The 27,050-nt window shown below is 39.3% G+C and overlaps 1 protein-coding gene across 4 annotated transcripts in view; it reads left to right on the top strand.

Annotated features, from left to right (window-relative positions):
• LMNTD1 (lamin tail domain containing 1) overlaps positions 1-27,050 on the top strand; it is a 312,243-nt gene that overhangs the window by 114,548 nt on the left and 170,645 nt on the right. For 2 of the 4 annotated variants that reach the window (XR_010377825.1, XM_031443921.2), the window contains exon 6: positions 24,695-24,779. The exons of the other annotated variants lie outside the window; for them this stretch is intronic. The gene's annotated coding sequence lies outside the window, so the exon portion shown is untranslated. The remainder of the gene's footprint in view (positions 1-24,694; positions 24,780-27,050) is intronic. 4 annotated transcript variants of the gene reach the window in all.

Genomic DNA, 27,050 nt, shown 5'->3' with positions numbered 1-27,050 from the left:
TATGTTAATCCCAAACTCCTAATTTATCCCTCCCTGCTACTCCTTTCCCCTTTGGTAACCATAAGTTTGTTTTCTATGTCTGTGAGTCTGTTTCTGGTTTGTAAATAAATTCATTTATGTCATTTTTTTTCAGATTCTGCATATAAGTGATATTGTATGATATTTGTCTTTCTCTGTCTTACTTCACTTAATATAATCATCTGTAGGTCCATCCATGTTGCTGCAAATGGAAATATTTCATTCTTTTTATGGCTGAGTAATATTCCATTTTGTATGTATACCACATCTATTTTATCCATTCATCTGTTGACGGATATTTAGGTTAATTCCATGTCTTGGCTATTTTAAATAAGGCTGCTGTGAACATTGGAATGCGTGTATCTTTTCGAATTAGAATTTTCATCTTTTCTGGATAAATGCCCAGGAGTGGGATTGCTAGATCATATGGTAACTCTAATTTTAGTGTTTTAAGGAACCTCCATACTGTTCTCTATAGTGAATGCACTAAGTTACATCCCCACCAACAGTGCAGGAGGGTTCCCTTTTCTCCACACCCTCTTCAGCATTTATTATTTGTGGACTTTTTGATGATAGCCATTCTGACCATTGTGAGGTGATACCTTACTGTAGTTTTGGTTGCATTTCTCTAATAGTTAGCAGTGTTGAGCATCTTTTCATGTGCCTGTTGGCCATCTGTATGTCTTCTTTGGAGAAATTTATTTAGGTCTTCTGCCCACTTTTTGATTGGGTTGTTTGTTTATTTATTTGTTTGTTTGATATTGAGCAGTATAAGCTGTTTCTATCCTAAGTCATTTTCTTAAAGACACCTTGTGGTCTGCTTATCCCCTCACCACCTTTTTTAGGTATAAGTATTGCTTGCATACCTTTTGACTTTTGTCATACATTATGGGTCAAAACCATCCACCATAACACACAACAAGTAGTAGAAAGAACAGCCACAGCATAGTAAATGATACATGCTTTAGAACTCACCCAACTCAGGAAAGTGAGGTAGAGTACTCTTTGGCAGAGGGCCTTTGCAATGTGGTGCACCAATACTCTTTAGCCAGGAATATGTGCACAATACAGTGTTTCGGCTAGCTCTCACTGACTGAGAAGGTACCACCTACAGTGTGGGTCAGGTGGGGTGGAGGAGAGACATATATATGTATAGAGTTTCCTGTTATTTATATATGTGTGTGTGTGTATTATAAGTTACTTTTTAAAAATAAAATATTTCAGATATCTTTAGAAATTTAATGAATCAGCAGTGTGTGCAGCATTATCAAATGGAGTCTGTGTATTCCCTACGTACGAATTTCCAGAAAATGCTTAAGTGAATGGTCCCAACAAATTACAGTTAGGTTTAGATAGTACACGTAGTGTTTCATTTCTTTCTGCAATAAAGTGAGATGATGATATTATCATTTACAATTTACATCTGAGAAAAGAGAAATCTGGATTTACCATTCGAGGGAGTCACTGGATCTTGCTGCCTCTCAGAATTCAGCAAGACTCAGATATTTGGATGATGAAACAATTTACAATTTTAATTTGCTTTGCCATGTTGTTACTCACAGATCATCTATATGCTGCCTTCTAAGTGCCATGTGCTTACTTTTAATTAAAATCCTAAAGAAGCAGGGCCAGCAAAGTGTATCATCATTATTATTCATGGTGCATTGTTTGCTATATTTTTTATAAAAAATGCATAACACAGAATTGTATATTGTGAATATTTATGGAACTATCCTGTAAAGAAACTGAGATTTAAAAAAATTCTAAATAAACTATACTTCATGAGGAAAAATCTAGTTAATAAAAGGGAAATGTGTCAGATAATCTATTGTCGTTAAATGAATGAGCTTGTTAAAACATGAACTGGCTATAAAGTGTCATAAAATGTAGCAGATTAATCTACTTTTTTTGAAATCTTGCCAGATTTTTTTTTTTTTTAAGAAATTAATATATTGCTTTTAACAAAGAACTCCTGCGGGCAGAAAAGAAATTAGATCTGACTTGAAAATTCCCACCATGCTTCATTCTCTGGTGGAATTTTGCAGCCTTGATGGGTTTGTTACATAATCGGCTTTGGCGTTCAATGGCTTCTTTTATTTTAAAACAGAGAATTCTTGCCTAAAACAGACAGGCTCCCTTTTCTTGTCTGCCTTCAGTCTCTGGAGTTACAAATGCCTGGAGACAATAATCAAGTCATGCTGCAACAGGGACGGGGCACAAGTGAATAACTGCAGCAAGAAATTATTAAACTGGAGTCTGAAATCCCAGCATTGGAGAAAAACCTGAGATCAATAATGCTCAAAAGTGTGAGTTGGTGGAAAATATAACTCCATTGGCCTTCCCACCTGCTTTTTTATCCTTGCCCGTCAGATAACACATGGACAGTTGGTATTACGGAAAACATTAGGAAACAGTTACTTGCCATTTCTAACTATGTAACATTTGGAACGTGTCCAGAAGCAACTGTCATTTATTTATTTATTTATTTTTACTACTGGGCTATAAAACAAAAAGAGAAATGAAATCTAATTTGTGCAATAAAATACCATCTGATTTAAAATTTGCTTTACAAGTCGACCCAACAGGTAGTAGACAGAACTCCTTAAAGTCTAGGTGTCCTTGAACCTTCAGATCTCATTGAAAATATGTTGCTGCTTTTTATTTGCTTCAGGAAACCAAATATCTCAACCTTCCTCCATGTACTATATTAATTTCTCCCAGACTAACTCAGTGTACTTTTCTCAGCAACAAAGAGCAAACTTCTCACTACAGAAACTTACCAAAGTGAGGGACTTTTTCTTACAGTCATGAGCTGTCTGAAATTTACCAAAGGTATGAAGGTTATGTAAGTATCACCAACCATTGCTATAAGCGCTTTTAATCTAATGTGTGATAATTGCACAACAGTGTGAATATGCTTAATGCCACTGAACTGTACACCTAAAAATGGTTGAAATGGTCAATTTTGTGTTATGTATATTTTGATACAATTTTGAAAAACACAAAATTTTTAAAAAGTGTAATTATATAGTGTTTGCCTGAATACCCACCAAGTTTAAGAAAAAGAGCACTTTAACTTTGCCATCTTATGAGAATCCTTCCAAGAACTCATCCTCCCCCTTCTTTCTTCATAGCCCACCCCTGTCCTGAACACTGCATTTTGTGTTATCATTCCCTTGCTATATTATCTAGTCTTGCATGTCAAAGAGCTTTATATGTGGAATCTTACTTTGATGTATTTTTCTGCAGTAGCTTCTTTGTTTAATCTTCAGTCCCTGAGATTCATTCACATTGTTATTTGTAGCTGTACTTCCTTTCTTTTCACTGCTATATAATATTCTACCACATGGCTATACCATAATCTGTTTATCCATTTATGATGGGCCTTTTGATTGATATTTGGGTTGCTTCTCTTTTAATCCTCTTTCTTTTTTTCTTTCTTTCTTTCTTTCTTTCTTTCTTTCTTTTTGTTTTGGTTATTTTACATAACATTGCTATGAGCCTTTTTTCTCCTTGTACATGTGGACACATTTTTTTATAGTGGTATTTTAGCTGTACCTGGAACAAATGACTGCTCCACTGATTTCCCTACCCTGCTGTACAGAGTTTATTCAGTAGCCTGGTACAATCTGACAAACCAAGAGAGGCCTTATGTGCCAAGATGAGAATAAGTGGCAGATATTCAAGGTGCCTACATCAGGACCACAGATTTTATAATCAGTCCAACCCAGTTTCAAATACTTTCTCCTTCACTTTTCGGTTACATGAAGTTAGATCTCTGGGATTCAATTTCCTTATCTCTTGTTTTGTGACTAATCATAACTACTACATAAGGTTTTTTTTTTAGTAGATTTAATTAATCTACTTAGATTACCAATGATTTAATCATGCTCAATAAATGGTAATTATTAGTAGAATAATTACAAAATAAATGGCTGTACCAAGAATCACCGTACAGAGATAGTTCAACTTTATTAAAACAAAAGAGTAGAAATTTGAACTCCAAGGAACGTAAAACTTACTCCAATCAGATCTCAGACCTGAGAGCAGTAGTACGGGTGACTTGGTGCCAGAGCAATGGGGCCAGCACCCACAAGGTAAGACAAAAGTGCAAAATGTCCTCACCTTCTCCATCTGCTCCTAGATCCCTGTTAAATGTCTAGTTTAATCCAGCTGTGCCACAATATGAGCTGGAATAACCATGGAGATCGTGGCACGAGAGCGCATTTTATTCTCTTATTGCACACTGAGGACTTCTTAGAAGCCAGAATGGAATCCTTTTCCATCTCTCTATTTATGTTGAGCTCGTGGGCAGCACAGAAATCTTGTGATTTAACCCTAAATCACAAACGAAAAAGACATTATTGCTGCCCTTGAGGAGTTTACAGTCTATTTGGGAAGACCCATTAAGCAACTAGACCGTAATGAAGAAAAGGTAATTATCAAACTGTGGGTTTTATTTTAATAGCTACATTCTAGGGAATGTTAATTGATATCATAAATTATTATTAATTAAAATTGGCTATTTGTTTCAAAATTTACTGCTTGTTTTTTTTTAAAGGAAAATGTGCTTGTGTTCAATATTTTGTGTTCAGTATTTTGTTTTCTATGCAAATGTCTCCAGGTGGTAGTCCAGCCTGATATCACATCAACTTCAAGTCAATTTGCTGCATTTTCTTTGTCTGTGCTCATCATTATGTTAAAAAGCAGTTGTTCACTTGATTGACAGGAAAGGTGGATCAGCTCTTTGCAGCTTAAGTGAATTAACCTGACCAAGGTTACAGACAGACAGGGAGTCATTTTCACAGACAGAGCTGAAATATTTAAACTTGCAGCTCAATACTTCTCCATTCCCCTGCTTTCCCAGCTCAAGTAAAGATCTATTTTTGTCTGGGTAGTTGAAGTGAGGCATCGTGTTGGTGACAGGATGAATGGCTCTCCCAGGGAACCCGCATCCCGGCTTGTCAGTGACAGCCCGTGCCTGCCTCTCCTCCAGGATGCTTTGCTACTTATCAGGGGAGTGAAGACAAGTGGACATGGATCCCACGGTGCTGCAGCGCCTTTGAAAATACAGTACCTGGAACTATAAATCAGGGTTTCCATTTTGGAAGCAATTGTAACCACACTTTAGCTCAGAGGATGGGTACAGTTTAAGAAGATAAATTTGCAAAAGCCTTCCAAGGGTCATTTTACATTAAGATACCCAGAAAACAAAACTGAAATGACTGAAACAAAAGCATAAGCCACTCCACTGTAAAATTTGGATATATCTCTACTTATACAACGTGTTCTGAAATAAAGTCATTATTCTCCCCAGGTGGCAAATATAGACATAAGCACCCAGCTAGCAAAATCTTCCTCTCTGTGTTTATAGATTGCCTTGTTTCTAAGAATAATGGTTTGGTGAAGGTGTCAGCCATCATGTTAACAGCCATCACTTGTGCAACAATGGAGAGGATGTGCTGTGTACTTGTCCACGCCGAGGGCAGGATGCGTAATGTCTAGCCAGGAAATGAGGCTTCTGACATTCTCTTTAGCTGTTAAAGATAAAAACGCCTAAACATGTGTGAGAGCTGACTGCTGAGTAAACATCTTCACGCACAGTACACCTTTGATCATCCTTCCTGAGATCATTAGAGAAAGTGTGCACCCTCTGACCACAATTGAAAGCCCTTGGGTACAGCTAGCCTCATTGTCTAAAGAGGGTGACTGCTTTTAGAAAAAAGAAATATTCTAATGAAAAGAGACACTTAAAAAGAGATAAACCAGAGTATTGATTGCCACTATTAATTCTTGTGTTCAGCGAAGCAAATCATTCTAAAAGTAATTAGGGCATACCACCTCTTTAAGGTTTTCATATATTCAAGTATTTCTCTCCCGTGCTTCCTTCTAAAATAATTGTGTAATAGAATTAAAATCCAATGGAATTGAAATTGAATGTGAATCTGAATTTGCTTTATACTAGAGAAAGTGACATTTCATACTGATAGGCCCACCAGAGAAGAAAATCTCAGTAGAAAGATTTGTTATAATTTCCCTTTGGGAAAATTATATCTATCTTGGTGGTTATTCCACCATCAGAGCATGTGAAGGAATGGCCCAATTGGTTTTTTATTGTTGAAATATTGACACATAACATTGTATTCATTTCAGGTGCATGGAATGGCCCAGCTCTGATAAAGGCAGTTGGTTAAGATACCTTGTTTTTGTTCCTTCAGCTCAATAGGTGATGTCGCCTTGTTATTGTTACTTCTTTAGCTATTTGATCAATGTCCTTGAGGTTTCTAGATTAAAAAATGTTTCCAGAGTTTATATATTCTGCTTGCAGATGAATATAAATCAGTTTTTAGCATAAAACGTCAGAGAGCTCTTATGTGAGAAGATGAGAGACTTCAGGCGGCGAGTGGCTGGTGATTTGAGTTTTCAGATATTTTCTGTGATGCTGGGTTAGCGGGCACATGACATTACTCCTCTCCATTCATTACTGAATTCTAGATTCTTCCTCACTACTCGGACTGTGGTTGGGGTCAGTAGCATCCTTGGTACCTGGAAGTCTGTTAGAAACGCAAAACCTCGGATCTCAGCCTTAGGTCTCCTGAATCAGAATGTGCATTTTAACAAGATCTTCAGCTGGTGTATGGGCCCATGAAAGTTTGAGAAGCATTTCTCTACTGGGTCATAGAGTCACTCTGTTTGGACTCTCCTAACCCCTCCCTTTGCCTTATTACTTTAAGCCATTCCAAATATTCTTCACTATTCAATTTAATTACCTGCAGAAAGGGCTTACATGTTAGATTCTGCCTTTTCTGGTAGAATCTGAACTCAGGATCAAGGAAAGGCAATACAAAAATTGGGCCATTCGTAAGCTAAGTCTTAGACATTCTCAGTTTGTTACATTAAAAATGTACTCTGAATGGATTAGTCTAGCCAAAACGACTGGCTAAGTACACTAATTTAATAATGATAGTTACAATAATGATATTCAGAAGTGAAATAAAAGAATGAAACATTCTTTTTACCTCTGGATAACTTCAGTGGTGGTGACATCAGCTCAGATTTCTGCAAGCACGTTGTATCAGGCATGCTCAAAGTTTTACGGAAAGAAAACATTGCTCAATAATAAACAAACAGGCATATTACAGTCCTCTAACACCCACAATGAAGATAATTTTCTGTATGCTAATCACTATAAATTAATTGGTGTACATTATCTTCAATTCTAGTACCTAAGAGCCATTATTCTTATTTTAGAGTTCAAGAAACAGGCTCAGAGAAATCTAAAAACTTTTCTAAGCTCATGCAAATAATAAATGATGAAGCTCATACTCACACTGAGGTCTGTACTTCCCACAGACAGGATCTTAAATAAACTGTATCTGTCGCTCTTACCCACTTGGCATGTAATGAGTAACTGCCATCCCAGGGATCAGGGACAGGCAGCTGTATGTAGGGGGCTCCTACAATGCTCCCCAGCCTTGAACACTGAAGTTCTGGCTACTGCTGGCTAGTAGTAATGGTCTCTTGAAATCCTAGGTTGTGGTGAGCCCAGGTCTCCAGAGGCCGTGCTTGAACTGCCCATGAGGACTTTGTGTTCACTTGGCAGTTTGTTTTATAGGTATGGTAACTTTTATCAACGCTGCTCTTATATTCTATTTCCTTAAGGTATTTTCTCTCTTATTGATCTTTCTCATTTTTATATTCCTCCTCTCCATCAGTCCCTTTCTTTCCTTGTTATGAGCACATTCAAACCTCCCATCCTAAAAAAAAAAACCCAAAAAACAAACTACCATCAATGAACCTTTTTGCTCGGCTGATTCTCCTCCATACTGTTGCTCTGTTGTTCTCTATCCCTCTACCCTGTTCTGCTTCCTGAAAGAGTGCCTGTGTCACTTACTGTCTAGAAATGATTGTTTTTCATTCATTTCTGAACCCAGTACTGTCCAGTTTCCTCTCCCATCACTCACTGAATCAAATTTAACCACGTTTAACAAGTGGTTTCATTAAGCCTTAATGGAGGAAAATGGAAACAGAAGGAAAGCATAAACTATATTTGTGGAATGCCTACTGCAAGCCACCTTTATGCAGTGAATTTTATATATTTTCTCATCTAATCCTCATAGTAACCCTGTGATATTTTAAATCATCAACATTATTATTGTTTAAATAATAAGGAAGGGATTCAGTGCACTTGGTTAAAATAAGGTGGAAATCTGATCCAAACCCAGTTCTATCTGACACAAAATCCCGTGCACTTTCATTACACAAGGAAAGAAAGAAGTAGGTGGGAAAAAGGAGAGAGACTGAGGAAGAATGGAAAGAAAGGAGAAAAGGACTGAGGCAAGTAGAGAGGAAAGATTGGAATTCAGGGAAGCTTCTCTGCAACGAGGAAGAGATTCAAATTGACCATTACAATTAATTTCACTGCTATGACTGTGTTTTAATTTTATTGTACAGGAATACCTCAATCTAGGCCTAAGTTTGGATCATAGAAGTAGAGGGGAAAAAACCCAACATTTGTAACAAAAATGTAGCACACCTAATGGAAGGACCTCTGATCCTCTGCTAAATTACGTGTTCTGCTGAAATGACGGCGACAGGGCATCTACTTGCTAATACTGCCACCTTGCTCAGCCTCCTGAGGCTTTTGTTAATGCCCCAGAAACTAGACCAGAGATCTGACAGCGAAGGAATTTACCGATCTGCGTGTGCTATTTAAATTTTCCTGAAATTATTCAAATTTCTCTGGCCTAGAAATCGGGGCAGAATCTCGGGACAGATGGCTTGGTAATGAGTTTTTCACCCCTTTCAGCTGCCAGGCAGTTTGGAAATTGCACGAGGCCAGGCCCTGTCAGTGCCGTTCGGCACTTCAGCTTGAAGACTAGTCTGACACTGGGAAGTTACCATCATCAGCTAATGCTTAGCGAGTGTGGCACGCCAAGTGTCATGAAAATGGAGAGAAAAAGATGTTCCGATTATAGCTTCCTCACAAGTTTGGGATTTCTGTTAGGCTGGAAGTTCAACTTCTGCCTACAGTCCAGACACCCTTCTTAGCTTGGGACCCATGTATCTGATTATCTGTTGGGCATTTTAACTTTGGATATCATGCAGGTGCCTCAAAGTACATATACTCAGAACCGAAGTCTTGATATTCCCCCAAGAAAATCCTTCTTGCTCCAGTACTTCCTATCTTAATAAATGGTAATATCATCTTCACCATCCAGTGGTTCAGACCTGGGATCATTCTTTTTTTTTTTTTTTTAACTGAAGCATAGTTGATTTACAATGTTGTGTTAGTTTCAGGTGTACAGCAAAGTGATTCAACTATATATATAAACATATTCTTTTTTAGATTCTTTTCCATTATAGGTTATTACAAAATATTGAATAGAGTTCCCTGTGCTATACATTAGGACCTTGACATTTATCTATTTTATAGATAGTAGTATGTATCTGTTAACCCCAAACTTCTAATTTGTCCCTCCCCTACTTTCCCCTTGGGTAATCATAAGTTTGTTTTCTACCTCTGTGAGTCTGTTTCTGTTTTGTAAATAAGTTCATTTGTATCAGATTCCACATATGAGTGATATCACATGATATTTGCCTGTCTCTATCTGACTGACTTCACTTAGTGTGATAATCTCCAGGTTCGTCCATGCTGCTGCAAATGGCATTATTTCATTCTTTTTAATGGCTGAGTAATATTCCATTGTGTATATACACTACATCTTCTTTATCCAGTCATCTGTTGATGGACATTTAGGTTGATTCCATGTCTTGGCTATTGTAAATAGTGCTGCTGTGAACACTGGGGAACATACTTCTTTTTGAATTAAGAGTTTTCATCTTTTGACCTCGAGTCATTCTTGACTAATCCCCTCCCTCCCTGCACTACATCCAGTCACCAAGTCCTGTTGGTTCTGTTTCCTAAACATTTCCTGAACTGCTTCCACTTCTCTCTATCCCCATCGCCATCATTAGCTTTATGCCACCATCAAATTTGGCCCACACTTGGGTGTAGGTCCCTCACTGAAGGTCATCAATCTTGCCTTTTCTGATCGATCCATTTTCTCTGTGGAGCTAGTGTGGTACCATACTGCAGATCATGCCATTCTCCTGCTGAAAAGCATTCCACGCTTTCCACTGGTTGGAAAATGAAGTCTGAACATCTCAGCATAATGTAGAAGGCTGTTATCCACCTCCTTAGCATCACTTCTTACCAGTTAGTCATTTAGTCAGCAAATATTTATTGTGTTCCAGACCTTATTTAGGCTTTGGAAATATAGCAGTGAACAAAGCAGTCACTGTCCTTAAGAAACTTACATACTATTGGGAGCAGACAGGCAGTAAACATGGAAACAAATAAATGAATAATGATTTGGGGTACTGACAAATGCCCACAAGGGAGGTATTTGTGGGATGTTCCTCTTACAAGCTTTTCCAAATCCCACCTAAACTAACTTCTGTGCTTCTGACGTGCGCTCTCCCATAAGCACTTCTGTTGTTACAGTTTAGCATCCTTTATTTTATTTCCTGCTTATTTATCTTCTATGCTGGACATTACAGATTTGGTGAGGGCAAGGATTCTTTCTAGAGATTACTATCATATCCCAGTGCCTACTTACTGCCTGGCGTATGTCAAGTGTTTAATGAATATTTGTGGAATAAACAAATGTAACTTCCTTAGTATGAATTGATTGATAAGTTCTTATCTGATTGGGTGAAAATATAAAATATAGGCCTTCTGAAAATTATAACTGTTTATCTATCTGTAGACCTACATGAATTCTGTTGAACTTTTCAACATGTAAGTTGATTGAACTTACTTGCTCCAAATCATTTAATTCCTACAGATAGTAAAAATCTACAGATTACTGATTTCTTAGTTTTTCTTTGCATTTGCTGAGAAAACCAAATTGAGAAAGAACTTTGGAAAACTGTGAGAAGAAAATAATATGCTCTGTGATAAAAAACACTGCAAGAAAAAAACACATAGATGACTTCTGTGTCGTAGTAGGTGAGGGAACAATAAACGGGTGGGGTAGGCAGAATCATTTTAGGCAGTGCGGTGTTCCAATATATTTGTTCAATTTGTTTACCTTTCCAAGATTTATGCCTGTTAGTCTGTTATATCACATTTTAAGGTTTTGCAAGGAGAAGCAGAATGGGGTTAATGCCCACATGCTCTTTCATTATCAGGCTCTGGGAACAAGTTGTCTACCTGTGGTCACCATAAAGCCAAGAAAGTCATGGCAAATATCAGCTTGAATAAAGGTCTGGATTGACTTTTATGTGCTTGAAAAAAAAAGCTTGTCCCACCCTTCAAAGTACTTGGTTACTAATTTTCACTGTTTTATCCCGCTATGGGTGAAAGACATTTCTGGGAGACTCTGAGTGCCAGCCCTCTATTATTTTCCTCTTAAACTCTTTCTTACAACGTCCTATGCTTTTATGGTGGTGGTTTAGGGCGTGTATCAGAGTTTCTGTGAGAAACATTAGCTTTCAAAAAAAAAAAGATCTTGGCACACAATCTATGAGAATAGTTGTCTTATCAAATTCTTTTAAAGATGAATAGGGCTTTTTCACTCACTGCCATTCCTCACCAAGCTCACCGTGTGCAGATATTCTGTTGAATATATCTATAGTTGGAAATCAGTTGCTAGGTTCCCAAATGGAAATAGTTGCATGTAGAACGCAGCACAATGTTGTGGGAAAACCATGGGCTTTGGAATTAAAAGCCACTAGGCCAGTGGTGTGTGATGCACCCCGCACCCCCTGTTTATTGTGGTGTTTCATCTCTTCTCAGTTCCTTATCTAAAATTGGTCTCTTGAGTCCCTCAGTTCCAAACCAGTCAAGGACTCGGTATTGGTTTCCCTGCTGTTGCTGGTTTAGCCAGCTTATTGTCTTTGTAGAAACTCTCACTTGTGTACAAACTCAAGTATACAAATCCTTACTGCAAGTAGAAAACCTTCTGCATACTTCTCAACAGTTACAATGTACGCTACACTTTTCTGTACTTTCCTTTAATATTAGGTAGCCTGCATCCCATTCCATAGCTTAAAACATAAGTGAAAGATGGACTAGGAAGAAGAAACTAGCCTGACAAAATATCCAGCTAACAAATTCTGTAACTAAGTGGCAGCCGGGCTTTACAAAGGCTCTGAAGTTCCAATTGTTTAAGAAAAGAAAAGTAAAAAGGACAAAGATTACAATTAGTGGCAACATGGAAAAAAACCCATAGAGCGTGTCACTGGCAAAACTCTGAGAGATGGCTTCCCAAATGTGGAAAATATAAAACAAAAGCTTCTTTATTTATGATAAGTATTTGGATTTCTAATTCTCTAGGCCTTACAGGTTTATTATGAAAACCAAATTCAGTTCCCCTAAGGGGTGAGAAACCAACCGCTTCCCATTGCACAAAGTTATAAAACAGCACATTTTTAAAGCCCTATAATTTGTTTCTGGGGTGGCATTATATTGTCCTCTTCTGGGTTACATAAGTTGCCTTGGCCTTTCAAACACAGAAACATTTTACCCTTGACACAATTTGGAATTTGGAACTGCCTGTGAAAACATGAATAACTTCATTTTTCCGTTTGAAAAGTCCCTAAACACAAATTGATAAATTCTCAGAGAACTTCAGTGCAGCGTTTCAGGCTAGCATGCCCATCGCCAAGACCTATATTCAAAGTGTTTGAATTGCCAGAAAAAACACAGCTGTTAGTCTCTGTCTCAGGCAATCTGTACACCATCTTTCGGGCAGGAGAGATTGCAAAATGGGCTGAAGGTTAGATGCAAGTCTTAGAAGAGCAAAAAAATCAGTACTGGGAGGGCGTCTTTTTTTTTTTTTTTTTTTTTACCCAGAGTCCCAAATATTAACACTAACCCAGAATATCAGAAGTTTTAAAATACTGCTTATTTTGAAAGGCCTCTCCACACCCCTCCAAAAAATGTCACAGCCATCCACCAGCCAAAAGTTTTCTCCCAAGCTTCAGTTCTGCTCTTGAGAAATGCTCTTGTGTCTTGTTTTAGCTACGATGTAAAGGGTTGTAATGGCCTAGAAGCTGTCCCCCTGGCGTAATTTCATGGCCTTTTGGATGGAGATGGTCTCATGAGGTCAGAGCGGCTGTGACAGAGACGGTCTCTGACATTTTCATAAACGAAATTGAGTTCTTGGCACTTTCTGAGCTTGGACAGCATGTGTTTCCAGCCCTGCCCCTCCTCAGCTATAACGATTCTGCTTTAATTTCTGCCCTGATGATGTGATAGGATGAAGTGGGCCAGTTTTAGTCGAACTTTGATAATGATCTGAAGTACAACAAACGAGTCAAATAATAAGGAAGTTTGTCTCTTAAAATGTGAAGAGCATCTTTGGATTTTCCCGGTGTCATTTATTATTAGGGTGTCTGTTCATAGGTCTGACCACCACCCCCCCACTCCACCACCCCGGGTTAGTTCAGATTTTGACACTGTGGTAGAGAGAAGATTAGCTTCGGGCTGTGTGCAATTTCCTCTGCTCACACGCTCACTCCTGTCCTCTCCCACCGCTGGTGCAACTCCCCAGTGCGTTAGGACGTTCTCATGAGAAACCCTGTCCTAGGTATACCCGGATCTTCTAAACAAAACCAACTGGTTGCTCACACGCTTTCATTTCAAGGGACACTTCCTGAGTTATAGGTACCTTATGTCAGCCTTTTACATGTAATGTTTTGATTAATCCTCACAAAAATCCCTCTTCTGCAGATGAAAAAAATGAGTCCAGAGAGTTTAAGTAACTTGTCCAAGGATCCACAACAAATAAATGGCATGCCAAGATGTTAAGATATCTGAAACTGCTATTTTTAAATACCATCAATCACTTAGCAATCCCTTGAGCTGACACAGCAGAGGCATATCACGGCGGAAGCCATGTGCCTTCTGAACCCTTGGGAGTAGTCACAGGTTCAGTGAGTTCCCAGTACAGCCCAGCGAGTGCTCTCAAGGACCTGGTTTGCACTTTCTTTCTGATATTGGAGCCTGTAGGTGCAAATGATGTACAAGTTTGATCAATACTGTACCAAACTGATCTTAGAAAACTTACATAATTTGCAATCAATATTAATGACATCCAATATCAGAGGTCTATTATTCCAAAATCTCAAGAGAATTATAACCAGCACCAAACATATGTATTTCCTAATTTAGAAATGAGTAGACTTCCTCCTAGCTCCTTGTCACTGGCTACTTTATTAAATGTAACAAACGGCTTCTCTTAGGCGATCCTTTTTCTCAGGATGCAGGTTACACTGAGACTCTCTGGCAGTTGTAGCTGTGATTTTGGTTGGATTCCTGCACTCTGATCCAAACCTCAGGATCTCCTAATGAAAACTGTAGGGTGGTGTGAGTAGGGAAAAATCCTTAGAACTCCACTAGTCCCAAAGTCTTAAACTAATGGCCCCGAGGATGTAGATGGCCCCGATTGTATGTTGTTTTGTTCTCCAGGGTGATGACCCTAGTTGAATTCTTACGATTTTTTTGAATTGGTTGCCACAATTTTTAAGTGAGTGTATTTCAAATAGACATTTAAATGTTAGGCTTCTCTTGAAAAATTGGAATATTAGGCAGCACCGGGCCCGCATTCCTGCGTGGAAGCCGCCAGACACGGTGGGTGGCGGGTGCTTCTGTAGGTGGGGCTGGCCTCCCCATGTGGCTTTCTCCTGGCATCTCTGCTGGGTGGGCAGTACTGTGGTCTGTTGACACTGATCACTGCGTTTGTATTATTATTTTCTTGTAGGAGAGTTAAGAGGAAAGAAATATGTTTCTGTCTTTGTCAGAAATGGGAAAACAAGATATAATTTGAGGGGGTAGTGTGTTTAAAAAAAAAAAAAAGAAGAGAGCAAGTTCCTTTGCGAAAGGGAAGAATGTGCCTTTGGGTTAATATGCAAATGAAGTGTCTCTGCTGTCAGGTTCATTATGCTGTTGGCTTGGCCCTGTAAGCACTTGAGGGCCACGAGGTCATCTTATTTTGGCGATCTGAACACAGGGATGGAAAGAGGTTAAATGGCTTCCCCCAGAGTTAATATTTTTTGGCCATAACTAGAGGGACAGTTTTCTCACCTTTTAGTACAGTGCTTGTCATGTGGGAGGGAACAAATACATGAATTAATCTGTGGGATGAAATCTAAAAAAAAAAAAATTATTTGAATGTTTTGAAGTGTTTTAAGGAAAAGAAGATGAATTAAAACATGGTATTAAAGAAATTTATATAAATTCAAAATGGGCACACAAACTGGAGGGGGCAGCCGTAGTTCTGTGTGGGCTCCAGACTTAGACCTTTCCTCTTACTGAGTACTTAACCTAGAGAACCTTTCACCATCTCCTGTCTGTCAGGTGTGTATTTTGTCCAACTACTGCAGAACTGCACTGGAATATATCTCATATAAAACTATTAGGCTAGAATAAGTAGCTTTTTAAATAGCTTTCTCTCTCACACACACACACACCCAAACACACACAGACACACGGAAAAGTGGCCTACAAAATTTATATTTAATCATTCGTATTTTTCAGAGCCACACCCTTTTTTTGTCTTCTTCCTCTATTCCTATGTTTATAACATATAAATACGTCTTAGGTTAAATGAAGTGTTTCCCTCCTACCCATAAACACTAACAGAGAGTCTCAGGAAAAGGTGAAAAATAAAGACACAGGGCAGAGAGACCTGTTGTCACACCCTTCTTTTTCTCAATCCAAATTAATCACAGGGGTCAGTTCTTCAAGGCACAACTATCTGGAGAGGTGATGGCTCCACTTCTTACCTTCTGAAACCACCTAAGACATCACTGCAGACAGTTTTCAGGGTCCTCCAGACACAGTTGTTCTGCATCTCAAAGGGAGGTAGGGAGGTTACTGCACGTGACCGCTTTCTAGAACCTAAGTGTACCCTCTTGATACTCCGTGTTATCTCCCAAATATGTTAATGGTTTCTGTGATTCTTATTATTTTCTTTTAGAGGAAAAGGTTCCAGAATAACCACCATGCTTAGAAATCACTCACAACTTTTCTCCATTGTCAGGACATTGCCTCTCACGGTTACTCTGGACCCCACATGAGCACGTTTACAACCATTCCCTGTGCTTAGTCGTGTTAAACGGAAAATGTCTGATCACCATCCTCAAAAGGAAATGATTTTTTTTCCCTTTAAGTAGTCTCACCTCAGTCTTCTTTTCTATCATTTTATAATTGTGGATTTTTAAAAAAGTGGTTCAAAGATAAGGCCTATGTGATGTCAGTGATCCCAAAGGAGGGTGTGGGAAGGTAATCAAGGACCCCCGGTGCTGCCTTGTCCCAGCCTATCCAGAGATCCTAGACCCCGGGCATTCTCCTGAGCAAACGCCACAGAGTCCGTCCACTCCTGGGTCCTTGCCCTGGTGGAAAGGCCCAAAGGCATCAGCAGCCCTGATGGGGAGACATCTGGAGACACGAAGGTGCCGGCAGCTGAGAGGCAGCACATCACAGTGGGAAGAGGGGGTGTATACCATCCGCCCTGACCCGCATTCCTCCTCTACTCCTTGTTTAAATTTGATCAAATTACTTCCCTTCTCTAGACCTCGCTTTCCTCGTATGAATCCCGCCAGGAGTGTAACAGTAACACCTACTGTCGTAGGTCAGTTCCCAGGGAAACAGACTCCGAGATGGGGATTTGTAGGCAGGGCATGCACTGTGGACTCCCTGGTGGCCACGTGCGTGGGACAGTGAAGGAAACAGGCCCGGACAGAGGCAGGTGCTGACCTACCGTGTAGTCACAAGAAAGGCCTCAGCAATGGTACGCGGGGCTCAGGAGATAAGATGGTCCTTCAGCTTCACCCACCCTGCGTCAATCAGGGAAGGAAGCATGACCTTGTGTGACGAAGCTCTCCTCAGCTGAGGGCAATTCCTGAGGAGAACACAGCCCCCAGCACTGCTGAGAGCTGGGGAGATGAGTGCCTGAGATCTACAGAGGGTGTCAGGACAGGGCGCCATCACCCCCTACACCTGCCTCGTAGGGTTCTGTGGCGGGTGTATGAGATGCTCTGTTAACAACATTTTATCCAGTCCCTGCCACACAGTTTGCTATAAATATTGTTCAGCAGACACTCATAAAGCCTTCACTAGTTGAAGATACTAGAAGAAACACTGAGGACACTTAGGAAAGCAAAAATAAATGATGAATGGACTCTGCCCTGAAAAGATCACAGCCAAATGGGATAAGAAATAAACCAGAGGCTATGGACAGTCTAACCCTCCTGATCATTGCACATGCCCTTTATAATCTCCTTCAATTACCAAATGGATACCAAATACTCTCTCTAGTGTATTGTTGGCTATAAACATCTTGTGGTCTCATTGGAGAACCAAGACTTGCATGCATGGATGAACCCAATAACAGCATGACATACAATTAAGTGTCAAAATATGTGGCAGGGACCCTAACTGGTGAGGCAGGTCAGGCTTGGGAGCGATGGGGTGCTGGAGTCGTCTGGAGGGCTTTGTGGAGGAGTGGACTTGACTTGAACGTTGTCACTTGCCTGGACAGTGGATAGATGGAGGGGAAAAGGGAACTCCAGGCGGCGGAAGAGGACAAGTGAAGGGTCTGGCCATGTCTGTGGGTGGGGAGGGAGTCAGCCGGACGGTAATGGAGATTTTATATTGACACATGCTGCTAAATGGACCTCTGCTAATCACTGGAATCGGATTAGTTCTGTGACAGATTGCAGCATTTATGCCTAATCCTACAAGCGCTTCTTTGGGATTTTGGGATAACACAGATGAAACTCTGTAAAGGGGAAGATTGATCTGGTGATGTTGGATAATGAACTATAAAAGGAAACCAACATTTATGGGGAGCCTCCCAGGTCCTTTTCTCAATGTCTTTTACTATTTTTAGTAAATAACCCAGGTGACAGATATTGAAGCTGAGACTAGAGGCTCAAATTGAACACCAGATATTAGATGCTTTGTGAGGAGGTTTTAGCAGAAGGGTGGTTTGTATAGAGGGAAAGCACAGGCTCTGAATCCAGACTTAGAAGGTATGATGGATTCAAATCATGATTCCACAACTTACATGACATACGACCTTGGACAAGCTTCATAACCTCCCTGCACCTGTTTCCATCTGCAAAATGAAGTCAATGATCCCCACCTTACCATGTTGTAAGGTCAGAATAGTAACTAATATAAAATGCATCAAAGTTGCCCACTGGGCTTATAGAAGGTGTTCAATAAATGCTATTATTGTTGTTTTTAATGTTATCATTATTACGCCCATGTCAGAAGCCTCTCTTCTCTCTCTCCCCCTTAAACTTATATTTTGGCTTTGTCTCTGCTTGTCTGGGGATGCGCAGTGCTTTAAAAAAAAATGCAATGCTTAAATTCGACTCTAAGGGTCTTGTAGAGCCTCACCATTCTTTCTCTTGAGAGTGCTGGAAGGCCAAGGCTGAAGGTAAAAGGTACCTTCTGTTGGCAGATGGAAGTGCCTTGATTAGAGGTTACTGGTAGGAGGCACCACCCTTTAAATTTCAAGTCCATACTAATGATTCCACCTTGAGAGCATTTATTCCTGCAGATTTTGGAGTACGTTCTAGAGGAGGCTACTAAACTGTTCACATCTCTGATGGAAGGTCATACCAGATGTTTCTTTTCAGACACATCCCTCTTTCCATCTCTCCATCACCTTGCCCTGGAAAGGAGTAGAGCTTAGAGGTCAAGTGCAGACCTGCAGGTCAGGAGCTGTGGCTGTTAGAGCCACATTTCAAGTGCTCAGTAGCCCTGTGTGGCTCGTGGCTGCTGCATGGGACAGCACATGTTATAGAACACATTTCTCATCTCACGAACTTCTTTTGGACCATGCTGCTCCAGAGCCAAACTGACTGGAGTTAAATGATGTTTTCAACAGTTACTGTCTGTGTGACTTTACATAGGTAATTTAATCTTGCTTTGCCTTGGTTTTATCATCTATAAAATGAGGGTTCAGGTGTCAGCTTACTGGGAGCATTTATGAGAATTAGATGAATTAATTTATGTAGTTTATTTTTAGCAACCCCTAAATATCATATGGTATTTTCTCAGCAACCGTTACTAATTACTATTCATCAAAAACCAGACAAAACAACACCTATTTCAGAAAGAAAATACAGAATATGTAGATGAAGGGAGGGTGGCTCAGAGTAGTTGCCCATTATCTGTGTTCCCAAGGTCCATATGGCACATGATTGTCATGGAACTCATCATAATGTAATTTTCTATGTCTGTGTCTGTTTTCTTTACTAGACTCCAGGCCTTGGGAATTCAAGGACTAGTGTCTTATTCCTCTTTGTACCCCATCACCTACCATGGGGCCTTGAGCACACATGACATTCAATAAGCACTTTATTTTCAACAGAGCTGAACCGAGTTGAATGCTCAAGAACTAACAGGCTTCTTATTTATTAATATTTTAATGGGAATAGTAGGTTGGGATTTTGCTAATTTTGCCATGTTTTTAACCAGATAGAGACAATGAACTGACAAAGAGGTTTAAGAACAATGGAGAACAGTATTTAAAGTCAAGAATGGATGGGGGTATCCAGAATGGACAATCACTTCACGTGCTGGGGACAAACTGAGAGGAGGGAAAAGAAAGAGGAAGGAAAGGAGATAGAGTTGATAAGTCATCTGGGAGGACGTTCAAAGACACATTTTCCCCACTTCAACATTTTACCACAGGCAGATCCTGAAGCCTTAGATATAATTATCTTGGCTGGAATGCCTGGGCTAGAGTAAACAGAGATCTGAGTGTGTCAACAAATTACTTAATCAAGCAGAGTAGGTGGCAATGTGAAAGCAAAATCATAGCCTGCAATAGACTAGAGAGACTGAACTCTTCAGCTGTGATGGAGGAGAGAGAGTCAGACATAAGAGAAATTATAGAGTCCTGGGGACCAGACTCTGGACCTGGTTAGCCAATGGGAAGAATTAAACAAGAAATAAAAAAATTTTTTTAAATGGAACTGCATTGTTCAATAAAACACTTCTTGAGTATAAACATAAATTTAAAAGCAATTGAGATTAAGCCATCACTTTAGATGAGCCAAGGGTCAGAAGGAGGGCTGCAAGTGGCATTCAAAAGGGCCTCAGGATCTGTGCCATCAGAGTGGCAGTTACAATTAAAAGCAGAAGTGAAATGGCTGAGAAGTATAAAAGCTGGAAATGAACAGATGGCCAGGCAGTCAGCTTGCTAGGCTGCTCAAATTGGATATATTTTATATTTCATTCCAAGTTAACAAATATTAGGACATTAAAATGCATGAAACATGGTGTGTATCCCATCTTGCCATGTTTTTATTACTAAGTTACAAAGAATTAGGCTGCACGGAATGTATGCAGATGCATCCAGGGAAGCGAACGCTGAGTCAGGGGGGATCAGGAAGGTCAGCTGGGTTCCTCTTTTCCGGAGAAGAGCCTGGTCCATTGTACACTAAGCAGCCTCCGTAGGGCTGTTCCTAAGGTGGCCACCCACTTCCAGAAAATGTGAAGAAATTAGATTGGTGATGACATTTTCTTTAAAGGTTGCGATGGCCAAGCCTCCTTTTTGTTTTCAGTACTGGTGTTAAATTTAGGGAGTGTGTAGAATGTTGACTCTACACATGGACGATGTTTTTATTGGACTTCAGTACGTCATTTACCATAAGCAATCATTAACACAGGGTAGCTGCACCATGATCAGCAGACCATAGATAATACCAGACTGTCATTATGAGACTGTTTTTCACACATTTTCTGTTGAGTCTGGAGCTTTCTTCATAGGTGGACTGAGGCCACATGGCAAGAATAAGGTTTTCCTTGGTTCACAAGTGTATTGATTAAGAAATATGAGTATGTTTAGACTAAGTGGCCTCTCTTCAACTTCTTTGTTTGATCTCGGTCCACGTCTAGGGTTCTGTAACCAGATCATGACTCTGATTCTCTAATGGAAAACTTGTCAAGTTTCTTTTTGCGTGATTGGGAAACAGACCGTGTGTTCCAGTGCACCAGATTCTCGTCTTTGTCTTCAGAATACATAGCGAGGCATCCCTGGAAGTGAAAAGAAATTTCCTCGTCCCCAGTTTTCTTTTCATTTTCACTTGAACCAAGATTATACTATATTCATTCATTCAGTCTGTTGTGTAATCTCTATATTTTGAATGCCCACTATGTGCTGGGTACTGAGCCAGGAACTTGGGATACAGGGGTCTTTGCACTTACGTTTGAAAAAAGACCTACTTTCTCATGGTCTGTGTTTATTAACTCTGGCTCCTTTTGACATAATCTTAGTGCAGTGTAGAAAATCATTCAAACCTAACATCTACGGAGGCTGCAGCTGCATATATAAAGAAACGCCCAGGAGAGTGCCATTCCCCTATGTGCGGCTCTCATCTCCTCGGAGTTACAGCCTAGAAATACCATGCACAAAAAGGGATGTCTGTAAAAGTCACCATTTGGCTCCCAGGTTGTGGAGTCACTGGGAGAAAAGTATTTAGTTAGCTTCCTCTATGCACCTTATTAACAGCTAAAAGGAAAATCACTCTTACACCAAAAACTAGGAAACAAAATTGTGTGTAGTCATCTATGTAATTATATACTTTTGTGTGGTATACTGAAAGATATAGATGTATATACAAATTAATGTGCATTCTTTTACTATATATGTATAGCTTGCCTATGTGCAGATACAATAGAAAATAATATACAAGCTTTAAACATGGTTAAGGCAGCTTTCATTGTAGGCATGGACTTGAAGTATCGTGTGTGTGTGTGTGTGTGTGTGTGTGTTTGCATTTGCATGTGTGGTCCATGTGGATGTGTTGGGATAGGGATGGAGGCTAGGGGAAGATGGAGAGACCAGAAAAGGAGTGCAGAGCATAGAAACACAGAATTCCTTGGTATCTTCCATCATGATTGTTGAATGAGTATGGATGGTACAGTAATCATGACCAGTAGTGATGGTAGTAGAAGGGAGAGGGTGGAAAAAAATGATTAGAGGATGTCAAGATGGTAATTTGATTGCATTAATAGCATATACTGGTCGGGGGAGGGTATAGCTCAAGTGATAGAGTGTGTGCTTAGCAGGCATGCGATCCCGGGTTCAATCGCCAGTACCTCCATTAAAAAAATAAACAAATAAATAAATAGCATATACTGCTGCTGACTCAATATGTAATACTATATATTTATATGTATTATATTGACATATATGTACATATATACACAGATAATATACACATAAATTATGCACCAATGGTAAATAGAAATGTCCTCTATATTTCCAAAGTTTAGAAATTGACAGTAAACTTTCTTTAGATGATAGTAGGGTTAAGCCACCTTTATTTATAAATATTAAACTATATATCAAAAGTAATTTAAAAATCCATCTATATGAATTTGGTATAAAGAATGAGTACCTTTTAAAACTGATGAAATATGTATATCATTTACATCCATACCCAGCTGTGATTACATGATTTTTTAAAAGCCAATAATTATTTCAGTATTCATCTCAAATATTCTGATTGAATGAGGAGATAAACAAATCTGCTATTAGAAGATGAAAGGAATATGTATGTGTAAAATCATCAGAGTGTACTTGAGAGAGTTACACAAATGCTTGAGGAAAATTTATGTAAATATCATTTTTTTAGAAACTTAAATGCAAAAAAATTTCAAAAGTGGCATATTATGTCATAAATATGTATCATTCTAATTCTAAAAGTAATGCTGAAGGCATAAAGCATTTCCCTTTGGAAATATCAACAATATTTAATGAAAACAGGAAAACATTTCAAAAATATCCTGATTGCTAAGTGTTTACGTCAGCTGCAACTGTTTCACTAAAAAATAAACAGATACTTCAGCGGAGAGGATAAGTGAAGTATGCTTTTTCTTCAAAATATCTGGCTTTAGGATTAGCTATTTGAAAGGTCTATTAAAAATAAGACCTACAAAGTTGAACAACAGAGTATATTTTCTAGGACATTTTATGAATATGAGTTCCTTTCACTAGCTCTGCAGTTAACTCTCATTCTTATAATTGTGGCCCCAGTGGTATTAGAACACAGAGAAAAGAAACCAAGGACCGGAGCACCGATGAAATAGACCTTGAGCTTAGGGTAGCGCATACCTCCTAATGCTAGGAACTTGAGATCCACTTGGTAAAAATAAATAGCTAATACTCAGTGCTCACTATGTGTGGAGTATTCTGAAAGATGGTTTTCATTTATTTTTAAAATTTAGTCCTTCCAGACCCCTCTGAGAACTACAGTGATTACCCCCATGTTGCAGGTGAAGAAGCAAAGGTGTAGCGTGATTCACATCAACTTGCCCAGCGTTGAGCAACTAGAAAAATGGTGGAGCAGGACTGACACTTAGAAAGCTGTGCCTTTAACCACTGCTCGGTACGGCCAACCACCTTCGACCCAACTGTAACTCTTCAGGATTAATTTTATCTCTGAAAGTCAGAGAACTATAAAATAACCTTCCCAAGGTTATGACACTTCACAGATTAAGTGTCAGAGCAGGATTTAAACCCAATTTGTCTGACTCCAAAGCCACCTTCCACCGGGCTTTGCTGCCTTTCGTTTGAGACATTGCCGAATATTTGTGCCACATACTGGCACCTGCAGTTTATTGGGCTGGTGGCAACTGGTCAAGGGCCCTCACAGGGTGCTAGTGCATTGGTAGGGGCCAGAGGAGGACCTCTGCCTGAAAGTCCATTCACCTTGTCCATCTGGTAACTTTGTGCCATGGTAATTCCTCATGGAACCTGCATCCTGTACAGTACAGAACTGACCACAGTATCTCAAACTGAGTTAGAATGTGTGTATAGTCATAAATCATTAAATCATTAGAGGTATATTAGAGTCAAAAAGTCAAACTAGGCATATTAATAATAAGAATAAGAATATCTTATATGTACTGGAGTTTCTAGAAATTAAGTGAACATTAAGAAATTTGTCTGAATACATATAGTCTATTATGCAACTGAAACATTGACTATTGCTTAGAACCAGATTTTTAAATTAACGTAGCCTTATATGGATAGTAATCATAGTACTGTCCATTATCATGGATAGTTACCAAAATAAACATTATTCTTTGGAAAAACATGATGTCAATAACATTGTATATCCCATATTATTGAAAAAGAATTCTTCTGTTTCAATACCAATTATGTAGATCTGTGGATGAGTTTCTTCAAAACAGCCCTTGAGGATCTAGCTACTTTAAAGTGTGTGCATGTTTGAATGTGGGTATGCTGACGACGGAAATGAAAACACTGGAATTATTAGAAATGCACACCCCATAACAGATCATTTTTAGTGAGTACAGAAGCTTTTTGAACTTTGCCAAAACAGGTGTTTCATGCAGAGAAGGCTGCTGAGACCAAATACTAGAATTATTAAGTAACCATTAGAGAAATTCTAGATAGAACGAGTGCAATGAAAGGACAGAATTTGATGAGACAAATGACCTTTCAGCGTTGCTAAGGAATTCTTGTGGTGGATTTTTCTCCTTAATTCAATACCCAGCAAATAAAGCAATAAATCTGAACATGCCCGACCGCTAGGAAATGTCTCTCCTGCTAAAAGGAGTTGTAATAAGAAGCAGAACTCAGATGGCCGAGCTAATGACGTTCTGTTCCCACAGGGCCCATCCTTCAGGGGTGAGCTTTCCCGAGAGCCCTGTGGCTGATCAACAGCTGACTCCTGGAGTCCTGCCCCGCCGGCTGACAGTAAGTGCCCAGACACAGAGCAGACCTGTCCCCTGCATCAGCCAGCCTTGCCCTCCTCCTTTCCCAGACAGAAAGGGACTCCAAGGTAGTCAGTGCAGACCCAGTGTGACCCAGGGACGGCTTCTGGCATGCGCTTCTCTTTTCCCTCCATCTGTTTGTTGAGTTCTTATAGCCTGGAGAACTGGAAAATATCCCTGAAGAAATAGACCTATCCTCTTTCTTGCCAGGAGACACTATAATTTAAGAAAAATGTTTTTTTCTCCACTAAGGAGTAGGTGCTATTTAGATTATTTTAGGGGTCTCTTTATTCTGACAAAACTTGCAAAAAAAAAAAATACTTATGTGGCAAAAATAAACAAAACAAATACACATACAAATAAAATAAACAAAGCCTTTCTAAACGGTACTTGGCACCCAATGTCAAGTTGGTCCCATTAGGCACCAACTTAACATTCCTTATAAGTTAACTGCCCTAATAAAGCTGCCATCGAGGGAACCATCATTAAGGTTGTCTAGGTCTGGTGCCTAGGTCTTGGACCAAATGCTTGTTTTGTTTTCCTTCTTCCATATCTTCTTTGTTCTGTATTTCAGGAAAATCTGATTTGGTTAATTACAGAATTGGATTGTTCCTTCACCAGAATTGCCTGTTTGAGAAATTTCATGATGTTTAGACTATTAAGGGATATGTCCTGTAAGTGATGTTAGCTAACTCTGTAAAAGTTCTCTAAATAATAGATGAAAAGGCTGATGAGTTTCAAGTGAGATTCTTGGAGGACTAATTACTATTAAATCTATTACCCTGCTCCTTGTCCACATGTGGTTATCAGACAACACTTCCTTTCAATATCTTGCTCAAGGTGCGACTGCGTGACTGCTTAGCACTTGAAGTATTGTCAGCACAAACAAGATCTCCATTAGGGAAAAAATTCTTAACACCAAAGCCCTAGGAAAAGCTGATGCAAAACAATGTGTTTTCAAGAAACAAAGAAACAAACAACCTTGTTTCTAATGAGGCTGATTCTCTGATCCATTGGGAGAGGCTTCCTGGTCCACAGGGGTGGGGCTGATTTAGTTGGAAAAGCGGAAAGATCTGCTCTGGAGAGAAGCTACTTGAGGTATTGGTCTGGGAACTGGGAAACTGGGTTCTAGTCCTGAATTTGACAGTAACATGCTGTGCCTAGTTAGGTCGTGTTACTTCACCTCCCCGGGTTTCAATTCCCTTGTTTATTAGATGAGGAAGGAAAGGGCTTTTTAACAGACCTCCATGGTATTTGCCAGCCTAAAATACCATGGTCCCAGATTGCACTTGAAATAGCATGAATATCTAAGTCAGAGATAACTGTTTAATAGTCATTGGAAATACCTTTCACATTCTCATATAAGTGTATTTGAGATTATTCAGTGTTTGAACACATGTAGTTTTTTTCTCTAATTATTTCTAAGTAAGCATGAATTTAAGAGAGTTTCATGACATTTTTTAGCTCTAAGAAGGATTATAGAGTTGTGGGATAGTTTGGGTAGTTTCTGTATTTAAGGGACAAAGTCACTTTTACTAAATTCCTACTTAAAATCCTAAATGGAATATTATATTTCCAAGGAACTAATGATCCTACAGGATTTTATAAAATATCCCAATTTTATCCAAGGAGAGGTCTCATTTGAAACTGGTAAGAGTCTATTCCTTGAACAATGACTTTTCTACTTTTTTTCCCAAGCAAATAATTGGGATAAACTGTTTTAGCTATTTCTGAGTGCCTACTGAGTGTAAATCTCTGCTAGGAAATGCGGGGATTGGAGAAATAAATAAGACACAATTCCTGCCCTTGGTATAGGATTGTATTTATATGCTCACAAGATTCAGACATTCAAAGAACTAATTAGAATATTATCAATTGTTTCCATATTATATTTCTTTCTTTTTTTTTTTTTTTTACTTTTTCTACTTACCTTATATCAAAGAAGGGAGAAGAAACCTATACCATTTTTATAAGACCATATTGATGGGAAAATACTCCATCACTAGGGAGAAAGGTTTTGTGGTGCAGAGAGGAGTCACCTTTTGTCTGGCGCTGCTAGCGCTGATTCTGTGCACAACCAGCCCTAGTCCTTAGGCATCAGGGTGTGCCCAACACTCATGTCAGCACTGCTTTGAAGGCTGCTGTTTTGCATCACAGCGCAGCTTAAGAGAACCCTTGAGTTGGTGTGGGAGCATAGCTATCTACCTCTGCAGTGGCTGCAGTGAGCCTTCTTTCCACCCATGCAAAGACTGGG

This window comes from Camelus dromedarius, chromosome 25 (assembly GCF_036321535.1).
Source record: "Camelus dromedarius isolate mCamDro1 chromosome 25, mCamDro1.pat, whole genome shotgun sequence".
Classification (NCBI taxonomy): Eukaryota; Metazoa; Chordata; class Mammalia; order Artiodactyla; family Camelidae; genus Camelus; species Camelus dromedarius.
Note: the sequence above shows the minus strand (reverse complement) of the source record. Positions and strands in the feature narration are given on the sequence as shown.